Source organism: Hermetia illucens, chromosome 1 (assembly GCF_905115235.1).
Source record: "Hermetia illucens chromosome 1, iHerIll2.2.curated.20191125, whole genome shotgun sequence".
Lineage (NCBI taxonomy): Eukaryota > Metazoa > Arthropoda > Insecta > Diptera > Stratiomyidae > Hermetia > Hermetia illucens.
In genome coordinates, this window is record NC_051849.1 from 164,910,553 (window position 1) to 164,919,269 (window position 8,717).

Consider the following 8,717-nt stretch of genomic DNA (forward strand, 5'->3'; position numbering starts at 1 on the left):
TTTTTTTATCCAGTGCAACACAACAAAGTTCTGCGTTCGATACTTACTTGAAGTGTGCTTCAAAAACAAGCGATTATATAAGTCCGAGAATCTTCTGCTTTCTTGACATATCGAGCCTTGGTCTTCTGGACAAATCACACCCAATTGTCCTCTAATTTGAAACCCTTACATTGGTCACACTCACGCAATCTGGCTCCCAACCAAGTTACAATGAAATTGAGTCTGCGGATTACCCGTTCAAGTTACACCAATGGTTGCAAGAACATCTAAAAATTTTGTGATTTATGGGCGGAGCCTCAGGTTAGCAATCAAGGTGCACTCTGTGCAGGGTAGTTTGCAACCTTATTATGGTAAAGTAGTAACGATCGCTCATCACGCTCTTGAGTTTTGAGACTTAATGAAGTTGATAATTAAGCTACATGGGCCGCGGCAATTAATTGCAACTTGATTGTGAATCAGGTTGTCTATGATGTATATTACAGGGAATCTGCTATCTGTGTCGATTGACACTTTCCGCTTTTTCCATGCCTCCCCATAAAGTCCTTTCCTCACTACTCTGCCTTTAAACATTCTTCTCGAAATTTAATCTTCGTGCGTCGCCTATATGATCGGTATGGTATACGTCGTTAAGAAGTTGTAATTAATACAATTAACGGTTATTTTGAGTTCGTCTTGCCATGATTGCTCCGTAAACTTTTCGAATAATTTTCCTTTAAAACGACTGATTTCAATATGAAACACCCTACCCAAACTTAACCGTTTTCGAGATACTCTAATTTTAATTTTTTTTTATAAAAATGGCCGATTTTTCGGTTATTGAATTGATATTTTGAAATATGTGACTCTTATTCTCTACTTATCACAATCTCGGCGGATGCCGAATTTTACCTAATACTAGCACTAAGTGCCAAACATTTAGGCTCGCACGATCCTACCTACTTAAAAACTAAAGGAGCGCTGGTGGTGGTGGCCGGTGGTAGGTTAATGGAAGAATCCATCGAGAACTCCCCGCAACATCGAGCACGTATGCAGAATGGTGTACTTCTGCATTGTTTGAACCAGACTGTGCGAAAGTCCCAGGACATCAAGGGAGGCCGTGAGGGATTTAGGTATAATACCTGTAGCTGACAATATTATGGGAACTACGACCATCCCCTCGAGACGCCAAATTTCTTTAATTTCCCGAGCCAATAGCTTGTAGTTCACCTTCTTCTCTACGTATTTCCGTTTAATGTTGCTATTGTGGGGGATAGCAACACCAATAATACACGCAGAGCGACCCGTCTTGTCGACTAACAGTACGTCAGACTTGTTGTGTGGAGTATGGCGATCAGTCAGAACTTGCCGGTCCCAATACATGTAAGCAGAACTATCAAGTACTGCTTGAGGCTCATATCGGTAAATCGGACATGTTCCCGTGATCAGTCCATGCTTGTATGCAAGATTTTGATGGATAACCTTACATACAGCATTATGCCTGATGATGTATTGCACCGGTGCCATAACAGTACAGAAATGAGATGGTCCAACGTCTCTAACGCTGAACCAAACATTCTGCACTGGTCGATCTCCACCCGTTCTTTCATGATGAGCTTTTTATAAGCCTGGGTGGCGACCACACTGTCCTGAATGGCACACATGAACCCCTCCGTCTCAGCAAAAGAGCTCCCCAGCACACAGCCATCTGTTCGACAAATGCAAATCGACAAATGGCTGCCAAAGACAATTTACGTGTTTACCGTGCATCGTCTTCGATTTCTATTCATCGATCCGCTCTTGGTCCGACTTTACCCCACTCAGAGGATTGAAAGATCGATCCTTCAAGTTAAGTGGAGTCAGTCCACAGTCTGCCTTACAGACAGGCGCATGCAAGGGACTCGCCTGCTCTTTGCTGTAAAAATAAGCGCGCAGGGAGTCGACTTGGTGATGATGTTGTTTCGCCACGTCAACCACGCCCCTACCTCCGATGTCACGAGGCAGGTTCATCCGCTCCACGGCAGACTTTGGGGGATGCATTCGGAATTTGGACATAGTTGTCCGTATCCGCCGCTGGGCGTTTCCCAGATCGATCTTCGTCCACGGCAATATTCCGAGTGCATAAGCCAGTGAAGGGATAGCGAATATATTCAACGCGTTTATTTTTTTTTCCCCCGAGAGATACCAGCTATACACGTCGCAGGAATTCGACCATGGGTTCCTTGCAGAATTCCTAGGTACTTGTAGAAGTCTGTCTCGGTCATAGCTTCGATGTGGAGGTCACCAATGCTATGTCCGGCATGTGGCTCGTGATAACCTTTGCGGATGGCTTGGATTCGTCACTTGTCTAATCCAAACTCCATCCGCCGCCGCCTCTGCCCCCATCGACTCTCGGTCACCAGTTTCCCCGATGACATCAAGTCGAACACGCTTCCTGATGGTGGCCGGGATTGTGTCGCTGCCAGTAATGAAGTGTGAGTCTGCGACTCGTTGCACAGTCACGTGCGCGAATTCCGGGAAACGCTCGACGAATTTCGGGCACAACAAGGGGCGGTAAGATGTTGTAGCCGCCCCCACCGTTATTTCGTAGTAAGAGCGGATGATGAAGAGGTTCATTTCTTCAGTCCATTTCATCCGCTCCCTACGCGAACCTGCTGAAGTGGCCGCCACAGATTGTGGCGAAACTGCTTTAGCAGGCGGAGCTGTGCTCCTGGTCGTCGTGCCGCCTAAATGTCGAACCGCTCCACAACTAGCGGTTTCGACGCCGTGCTGTTCATTACGGGATCCCGACCCAGTCACCAAGTCAGACGACTCCCGTCTGTTATCCGTACCGGACCTTAAATTTCTTCTCCTTCTCATATATGGATTTGCATTTTATACCTAGCTGCCAGGTGTGGGGATAGCTTCCTTAGTGAGCAATCTGCAAAACTGCAAAGTTCCTGCACTTTCCTCACCTACTCCTGAGACCCTGCGGTGGCGTACAGCCATTCAGACTGACACTATGCATCCCTCTTCCTTTCACAACTGAGCTTGGGTTCGGCTACGGCGGTTATTATTATGATTATTTAATTTTTACATGTAGAGTAAGATGCTTTATGGCATCAATAACCATAATTCTACGTAAGTTAACTAATTAAGTCGTTGCAGACGATTGAAAGTTAAAAAGTTAGTACATTTAAAAAGTAATTTTCTTTACAGATATCTCAAAAAAAAAAAAATATGGCATCTGGATGTACCTAAAAATATCTACGTTTCATCAGCTATCCAACGAGGTATAACAATCTAGAGTTTTATTTAAACTCATAGAAAAAACTTTGCTTCTTATGTTACATGGGATTTATTTAATTTATTTTTTGAACTTAGATAAATAAATAAAATAATAGATGAGTGCAAAATCACATTTATTTAACTTTTATGTTCGAATAAAATACCTCTGAATTTCATGTTCAACATGTCCACCTCTATTTTGCACACATTTCCGCATTCTTTTGTGAAGTCCACTTTTTACTACACCAGTTGTCAAAGTCCTTATTCCATTCGCCGCATTAATTATTCTTTCTTTCAAAACTTCAGTTGATGAAATTGGGTTGGGTTGACTGTACACATGGCTCTTAGTGTGCTCCCACACATAAAAATCCATGGGGGCTAGGTCTGGACTTCTGGCTGACCAGGGTAAAGGCCCACCTCGTTCAATCCATTTGTAGGGATAATTTTGTCCAGCTATTCTCCAACACTTCTCCTGAAATGCGCAGGGCAGCCATTATGCTGAAACCACATGTCTCGAAGTAGATTGAATGGGAGATCCCTAAGTAAGTTACGTAGGTCACCTCTCAGGAAAGTTTCGTAATCTTCGCCATTTAAATTATCAGGGGAAAAGTAAGGCCCAATCAAATGATTAGAAATCATGCGCTGAATCTACGTTGTGACCCCTTTACTCTCTTCTTATTGGGATTTCCTTGTTCTTTTGGGTCCCAATAGTGAGCGTTGTGCTAATTCGTAATCCCGTCTTTATCAAATTTTGATTCATCAGTTCACAATATTAACTTAAGAAAATTCAAGTCTTTTCGCGGGAACTCCTTCTTCGATAGCTTGTACCGGTGTATAATAGCGTGGGTATAGGGCCGCTGTATGTACTGTAAACCACACTTTCTATTGAGAAATCCCAGTTAACGGACAACAATATTAATGGATGTGGTTGGAACTAATCTAAATCGCGCTACTATCTTATTATCTTGTTCTTTGTCGTCATCAATGACACGTGGTATTCCCAAATTTGTAGGTCGTCTTGAAACAGAGCCAGTTTCTCGGAGTCTTCGATAAACTCCGTTGAACACGCTCATATCCAGCACTCAGATTAAATAAGCGCCATCATTTTTTAATCCCATGTCACATAGGAAGCTAAGTTTTTTCTATGAGTTTTAATAAAACCCTAGAATTTTGTACCTCATTAGATAGCTAGTAAAACGTAGATATCCTGTTAAATTAAACTTTTTAAATTTGTACTAACTTTTTAAACTTTTAATCGTCTACAACGACCTTATTCTACATGTAAAAATTAAATAATAATAATAAGAGTCACATATTTCAAAATATCTAATTCAATAGCCGAAAAGTCGGCCATTTTTATAAAAAAAAGTAAACTTCGAGTATTTTGAAAACGGTTAAGTTTGTGGTAGGGTGTTTCATGGTGTAAACCCGTGTTAATATCTGTTAATATCTTGTAATTTTTCTGTGGACCTGACTCGACTTTAGACCTACTCGGGATGAACAGTATTTCATCAAGTTAGCATCAATCAGAATGACAAAATTATAGCAGACTGGTCGTTCATGACAATGACTGATGGATTGACGAATGGATATTAAAATAAAATTAAATTAAAATTTTTGTACTAGCACATCAGTCTAGTTTTCAAACTGGCCATTTTTGATGGATCAACTTATGGCAGACTGATGAAATACTGACAATGCTTCGCTTTCGCGTTTGGTATGTATTTGCCTTTCATTTCGTTTGTTTCCCAATTGATGTCTCCTACGCCATTAGTTGCGTAGATTCTACGAGCAACGTACCTCTGGTATACAGCGAGGTCATTTTTAAGGTTTTGTTTGTAAAACAACACGAAATTTGGTGAGAAGGTGGGATCTGTGGACCCCCAGACATGCAGTGAGTAATATCCTTCTACGTTGAGATTTAGGGGGGTACATGTAAAAGAGGGGTGTAAAATTTTTTTTTACTAAATATAGTCATGTGGGGTATCAAAAGAAAGGTCTCGATTAGTACTTTTCGAAGCCGGTCTTAGTTTTGAGATTTGTTAAAAAGGCGGAGAGTGGGAGGGGTGCAAAGTGATGATTTCTTTAACGAAGCCATTCTCAGGAACTAACCAACCGAAAAATCTGACAAAGATCATGACGCTGGCTCTATACGGTACCCAGGTCTCAAAATACTCTCCATATCGATATCTGTTCAAATTAAGTTAATAATAGTATATTACCGTATTTTTGGGAAAATTGAGTAAAACCCCCCTTAACTTTATGTCAGAGTTATAAAAGTTAGTAGTAGTATAAAATATAATATGAAGCATATTATCTCCAAGTTTGATCAAAATCATACTATTAGTAACAAAGTTACAGTAGCTCAAAGTTGCCTTACCGTGTAAATTTACAACCTGAAGTACTAAATCTGATATGCTAAATGCATATTCTTACCGGGCTACGTACAAATGGGATAGTTCTACACTCAAATATACTCACACAAGAAACAAACAAAACTTTTCATACCTGAAGCGCCCAGCTTTCGGTTTCCCGACTTGCTCTTTCTTCTTGTCCTTGTTTGGGTCCAAACAATTGGAAAGCTTTGTGTCAGTTTGTTTCAGAGATTCACTTGACCCTAATTATCTTTTTTTTGTCTCTACTCCGTGAGGATTTAAAATTGTGGAAACGTGGTCCCCAGAGCCGTAGACAAAAAATCTGATCCTGTGGAAAAAATGCTGGCCTCATTATTATTACTTTATTTCAATAAAATTTCTACTCGGCGCTCGACCAAATTTCGGACCTGTGGTTTACCCCGTTTTTTCTCTTCCCGTTGAATTTTCATAAAGTTGGGAGGTCAAAGCTTTTACGCATTTTCCACTTCCGACCCTGTTAGGAGGATATTGGGAAACGCGGCCCTCGCCGGATTGTGAGGATTTTGTGGGGGTCAGGTCAGGACTACATAGTATTGTAAAGTGTTTTATTTAAGCTACTATACTGGGATTCCTGTTTCAGGTCAATATAAATTCTTGAAAAAAAAAAACGCTGCATAATGTTAAAAATGAATGCAATACGATCCTACAGAGTCAAGTAGATTGGACAAATGGGTCTCATCAATCTGATTCCTTTATCGACTCACGTATTACTGCCATCAACTTAATTCATGATGATCTTAATGCACCAATGCGAAGTCATGATCAGTTTCATCTGCGTGAGCTTGGTTAGAAAAACATTTTTAAACGATTGCAGAACGTCGAATGGGTCCATTCACCGTCCACTGGTAGTTATAATAAGAACAGAGAGCGGAAGGGCAAATGAATCAGCCTTCAAATTAATATGCAATTCGTTTACCACAGACCATGCAACTTAACTAGGAACTTCACTAACATTGCATAAACACAGACAAGGTGCCACGCAGAATTTAGCGCTTTCTTCTAGTGTTGGGAATAACAATTTTCATGTACAACAACAATTCACGGTCATGCGAAGTTTATCTGTAATTCCGGAAAAGTTAATGTTGGTAGATTGATCGAACGTTTTTACAACAGCTGCGTATTTCCAGTTAAAAAACGCACTACTCTGACAAATTTGATGAAGATGAAGGAAATTATTCTGGAAAAAGTTCGTACACTTTTTAACTGGAAAAATATTTTTTAATTATTATTTATTATTTTGAACTCGGCAACTGAGAAGACGCTTTGGGAGGTTTCATTTCTATTGGATATAGAGAGGACTGGGTAGAGTGCAGTCCTGGAAAATCGCTTCTGAACACGACCAACAGCTCTGCTACCAAATCCTATCTCCATTTCCACGTGATCGCCAAGAGTTTTTTCTTAATGAAAAACTTCAAACGGAACAAATGACGCTAAGCGATCCACCAGGTTTTGGTTGGGTAGGGCTGACATCTCTAAATGGAAGACGACTGTTAGAAAGTCATGAAAGTCTGAAAAAGGGTGTTTTTCCTTATCGCTGGAAAGTGGCGAGGCTCGCTAATCAGTAATGGACACCCTGAGCTGCAGTCTGCATACCGACCGCTGTATATGCTTGGCACCACCGAAAAGGATTCGAAAAGCTCATCAGGAGTAAATTCGCTCCCCAAGCCAGTATAGTACATCCTAGAGGCAAAACTTTGCAACCCTTTCTACGATCTTAGCATCTGGTTGGTCATGCAGATGGCGTTGCGGCAGTTGTTTCCAGACGCATTGTTCAACAGGCGCAAAGCAAACTTGACATTCTGATGTGACGCGTAAGCGGATGGATGATTGCTCATGGTCTCAGCTTTACGATAGAAAAAAACTGATGTAGTCTTCTTCACTGGAAAAAGAATCCCCATCCTGCTATCGTCGAGTTGCCTATAGAGTCAAAAACAATGGTTTAACATCTTGGTTTAACGCTCGGCTCGAAGATGAACTTCTTCGAGCAAATCAAGCAAAGTAGCAGCCTTGAGCCTGCAAATGGCCTTATATCCATCAGAAGACTTCTCCTTATGGGAGTAAAGCAGTCACTACAGCGCGAAAGTATGGGCTGATGCCTTTGGCCAGGAGGTATATCGTAAGCGCCTTGCCCAAGTGCAGAAATGGAGGCTTTGGGAGTCGCGTCTGCCTATCGCGCCATCCAGTCCTGATGGTGATCGCAGGAAAGATCCCCTTTGCCGTCCTCTCTTGGCAAAGTTAGTCAAGAGTCAGACGGACTGCGCTACTCATCGGCAATTTAGTTCCGTGACTGAACCAAAATCATGGTGAGGTTGACTATTTCCTTACCCAACTTCTAAATGAGTCAGTCATAACTGTACAAGATTGGGAAAATACGATCTCCTGATTATGTGTTCCGCAATGGAATGGTGGATCATACCTTTTCTCTGGTAGATGGTGGGATAGATTTCGTCAACAACTTCATGCAGGGAGCTCTCTTAAGACAACGTTTTCAGAGGAGTGCTGAGGAGTGTCGACAGATGGAGTCCCGTTGTGCATTACGTTCGAGTTCCCCTAGTTACGAAGAACATTAGGCTCGATCGTTGAAAGCACTGGATGGTAAGGGATCTCTTGAATTTTGGTATTACCCTCCTCCTCTTCCATCCGGTTGGTGAAAGGAGTTCCCTGACTTGAAGGTCCCTAATCCGGGAAAGCGGGTGGGCTAGCGCAAAGCAATGTGTCAAACGGTTTCAGACTTTTTGATAACGAGGAAATGTTTACTTGATAGTTCAACATTCTGTGCGTGAACGTATTCATTTACCCTACTCCAAAAAAATATCATAAAAACAAGGTTAGAGATGGTCGATTATGGCTCAGTGCAGCAAAGAAACAGAGGAGATCTTAATTAACAACTGTAGGAATGTGGGTGCAATTAGTTTTTCGGATTTTCAACACCGTGGCTTCGAAAATGGCCATTATACGCATCCACCAGATACAATTTCTCACAGAACATGGTAGTTGTAGGAAGTAAGTGCATCAATTCACACTTGGTAATTATCTTCCGAACACCCAGAGTATGATTTT